The sequence below is a fragment of the Etheostoma cragini genome, chromosome 5 (genome assembly GCF_013103735.1).
Source record: "Etheostoma cragini isolate CJK2018 chromosome 5, CSU_Ecrag_1.0, whole genome shotgun sequence".
NCBI classification, from domain to species: domain Eukaryota; kingdom Metazoa; phylum Chordata; class Actinopteri; order Perciformes; family Percidae; genus Etheostoma; species Etheostoma cragini.
This window is the reverse complement of record NC_048411.1, coordinates 29,855,271-29,859,731: the sequence shown is the minus strand read 5'-3', so window position 1 is coordinate 29,859,731 and position 4,461 is coordinate 29,855,271. Positions and strand designations below refer to the sequence as shown.

Sequence of the window (4,461 nt, the reverse complement as noted above, 5' to 3'; positions counted from 1 at the left end):
ATATATATATATATATATATATATATATATATATAGAGCCCCAACGGCGTGTGTCTGTTGTTTTGATCCGGTGGTTGTAGGCTATATGTCAGTGTTGTTTTAAATAAAAACAACATTTGCACAAAGCGAGTTAATCTAATTTTCCATGTCGATAAGAGCATTAAAATGAGAAAAAATAATGGTACAAAAAGAAATTAAAGGACATTTAGAATAGATAAAACTGTGCGATTAATTCGGACTCAACTATGACGTTAATGCGATTAATTATTTTTATCGTTTGACAGCACTAATATAAAGCTAATTTTCCACTCAGATAACTGTACACACACACACACACACACACACATGCCCACACACACAAGCACATGCGCACACAGAGACACACACATGCACAAAAGCACGCACGCAAACACACACACACAGGCACACACGCACGTACACACACACACACACACACACACAAGCACATGCGCACACAGAGACACACATACACACACACACACACACACACACACGCACACACACACAGTGAAATACAGAAGGTGTACTTGCCGAGTCGTAGCCCCCGAGCTTCTCAACAGCTTTGTAGATCCTCCAAAGATTAACTGGAGGGAAAACACACATGAGAACCTACTCATCTTCAGTTAAACATCAGGTGAAGGATGTGTTCAATCAACAGCAAGCTCTCTGCCAGAATGTAGTAAATAAATGGATTTATTTACTACATTTTATTTACTCAAAACAAATGTCTTCTGCAGCGTTTACAGCTTGCGTCCACACTACGTGTCCGAGTCTCTAAAATACAAACAATTGGAAACACCGCTGAAACGGAGATCTCTGGAAACGGCCACGCGTGTAGGTCAGTCTTATCGGTTAGTACACGCCTCGTGTGTGTGAATGGTCATGTGCACTGTGAGGGAGGCTAAATAAAGCTCCAAATTACATTTTAAGTCCAAGGACTCTGCCCTCCCCCCTTGGTTTGGGCTGAGGCGCGTATGTTTCCAACATCTGGCTCTGCCCACATCCCATCCACTCACTCTGTTTGAAGCCCAGATGTGGGATCCTTTCGATGGGTGTTCCTCTGTCCTTCATGAAGGCGTGCAGCCTCGATATGAACGCCTTCTCCTCCATCTGCACCGGACCGGGCGCCGCTTCTTCCTCACATTCAGTCATGGAGTCGTGAATCTCGATGACCGAGGGAGAAGCCTACAGTGTGGAGAAAACACAAGTTTTTTTATTTTTCTCAATGTTTTTGCATGCAAATCAAGCAGCTCCTGTAAATGTGACACACACGCTATAGAAACCTGTTTTACAGTTGAAGGTATTATCATAGCTGGGAAAGAACACGCACACAGTCATCTCATGGGATGCAAAGTTGAAATGAAACGTCAAAATCAGAGTGTAGGGTTTTACCGCTACTTTCAATAGATAACCGCTACACATCCTGTCTGGAGAGAAAGCAGCAGACTTGTGGGGTTTTTGGTCTAGAGTTGTCAGTCGCTGATATCACAAATGTCACATTGAAAAACTAAAAATTTTGTACATTTAAGTGTTGTAAACAATGTGATAAGAAAACCGGGCTTTGAAAAGAAGAAAAAAAAAAAAAACACAGCTTGGTCAAAATTGAAGAAATAACCGGTTGCAGCGTATTTGCCGTCTTTCTGCAGAACTAGTTTCAGTAACTTTGATGAGTATTTCTTTTTTTATAAATACCAAGAAATAAGACGCAAGAGTGGCCACTCAGACTACCCAGAACCCCAGCATGAAAAATTGACAATGTCACTATTTGTGGTCTGCAAGAAAGGAGAAATGAAACAGCGAAGTCTTGCAGAATATAAATCATCCGTTAGGACGGTTTAAAGAAATACAAATATAAAACAGAGAAGACTTTCGGTTTGTGTGTCCGGGACGATATATTTAGGCATTGTCACATGTCACAACGCATGTGGAGACTTCTAAAAGTTTGATTATTAGCAGTGTACATATTCTTTCATTTATATAAAGGGTGCAAAACGACAGATGTGTCCTCTTATTAAAGGTGACACTGAATAGAATAGAAAGCCTTTTATTGTCAATATACACAAGTGCACAGTACCTGTGCAATGAGATTAAAGCAAAACCTTTACAGTGTCAACACAAAGTATAAAAATATAAAATATAAGTATATGAAATATAAAGTATAGGGGGGGGGGGACCTGGTGCACAGTCCTGACTCCTGAGAGCAACTATATACATATATGAAATAGCTTTGTAATAAAATAGCTCTGTAATAAAATAGCTCTGTAATAAAATAGCTCTGTAATAAAATAGCTTTGTAATAAAATAGCTTTGTAAAGTGTGATGAGGGTGTATTTCAAATCTAAATAACTAAATCTGTAGAAAAAAAATCTCTTTAAATGAATGAACTAAGAAGCCGTGGTGGCGTCTGAAGACAAAGTTAAACCTAAAGTAGATTTAAACCCTAAGATGTTTAAAAACTGCATTGCAACTCTTTTGTTTTTACATTTTATTTTAAATCTCAACCGGTTTGTCATCGTCACACATTCATACCGACTCACGATGCATCGTTACGTCCCTAAATGTGGAAATAAATCTACTTTTCCAACAACATAAAAGCATGTTAGTGGTGTACCATTCAGAAAATATCACGTTTCAACATCAATTTTTAGCCTCAAGATTCGATTCAAAATCGATTTTTGATTAAAAAAAGATTCTCACTTTAAACGGTTCACATCATGCACATGTAGCTACTTTTCCCCATGTGATTACACACATTGCAAAAGAAATCGCACCATTGGAGGAACAAATGATTGCTCCATACATGCGGACAATAGGCAGAATTAGGGATAAACACGTTGTCTGAAACTGTTCCCACGCACAACACGCTGATTTACTCACTGCTGTTATTTCACGCCAGATATTTAACCCTCATGTTGTCCTCATGTTGTCCTCATGTTGTCCTCATGTTCTCCTCATGTTGTCCTCATGTTGTCCTCGGGTCAAATTGCACAAATCTCTACTTTCATTAATTTTGGGGCGTCTTATTAAACTTTATAGCATTTGAAAACAAATGGAAGTGTTTTTGAAATAGTATTGAGTAAAAGTTGACATATTCCAGTCTGTGATTATCCAACAACATCCATTCCTGTCTAAACCAGGGCTGTGGTCAAGACCACCTTTGTCGAGTCCAAGACAAGTGCGAGACCAGGACTAGTCAAGTCCAGGTCAAGACCGAGTCCATAAAGGTTTGAGTCTGAGTCAAGACCGAGTCCAGGACAGAAAAAAGGTCTTATGCATAAGAGTCTCAAGACAATCATTTTGGGTTTCACTTTCCCTCCAATATTATTATCAACATAATAAAGACACCTGGACTCGGTCCAGACCAAAAGCCATATTGGGCAAGACCAGCGGCCGAGACCGAGACAAGTCCGAGTCCAAATACTAGCGAATCCGAGACAAGCCCAAGACCATAGAAAAACGGTCTTGAGTCCGGACTCGAGTGCTACAGCCCTGGTTTAAATAATTCCTAATTTCTGCTTTTCTAACTCAAACATTAAGTATAATTTCCTATAAATGAGGTTTATTGACCCTAAATTTCAAAATAACTGTAAAACTAAAGTTATTAGTTAGTGTTACGTACCGTTAAACATCAAAAAAAGTGACAAACACTGAAAAAAAGGGTCAAAAGTGTTGAAAAATGTGACAAAAACGTGATTAAAAGTTAAAAAACCTCAACAAAAGTGCTGATTTTCAATTCAAATGTTATTGATATCGATGCGTTAGGATGTCAGGAGAGACCACAGGGGCCAAGTGTCAATATTTAACTTTTTGAGTCAGCACAGGGAGAAGAGGCTGTATTTCTGCGGCAGGCATTTTACAACAACCCATCTCGGCGTGGTTTCATATTGAGTCGAGTTCCTCTGTGTGGTTCCTGGTTCCGAGAAGCCGACTCCAGAGTGAGTAATAGCGAAGGTGCAGGCCTCCAACTGAGATATCCCCGGCTGAGTCACCGCTCCGAGGCTGCTGTTCCCAGCTACGACTTTCCACCTGATATTATGTTGGTATTTTTAACCCTTGTACGGTATTCGGGGTCAAATTTACCTATTTCAGATTTTTACAAGAAGAAAAATAGGTTAATAAGTTAGATTTTCTTCTACCTGAAAATCAACGTTTTTTCCTCATTTCCTGTGATAATCATGTATTTCTGACTCAATTCAGAACATTATTCTGGATATGACCACTTGTGTTTTTTCCATACGGGATTTTTAACATGAATTAACCTTATGACACAAAACGAACCCCACTTCCATTTTTAAGTGTGTGCTAGTAGAGACTGATGCATTCCCTAAACATAAGTTTTCACATCTGTTTGAAATTGAGATGAAGACAATATTTGTTAATAGATTATGAAGTAAAATTTTATTTCAGAATTGTTTTTAAAACCCCAAATAAGTCCCGGGT

General features: G+C 38.9%; 1 protein-coding gene across 1 annotated transcript in view; it reads right to left on the bottom strand.

The window, feature by feature from the left end:
• Positions 1-4,461, bottom strand: part of si:dkey-31c13.1 (calcium-responsive transcription factor) — a 9,010-nt gene that overhangs the window by 3,557 nt on the left and 992 nt on the right. The window lies entirely within an intron of this gene.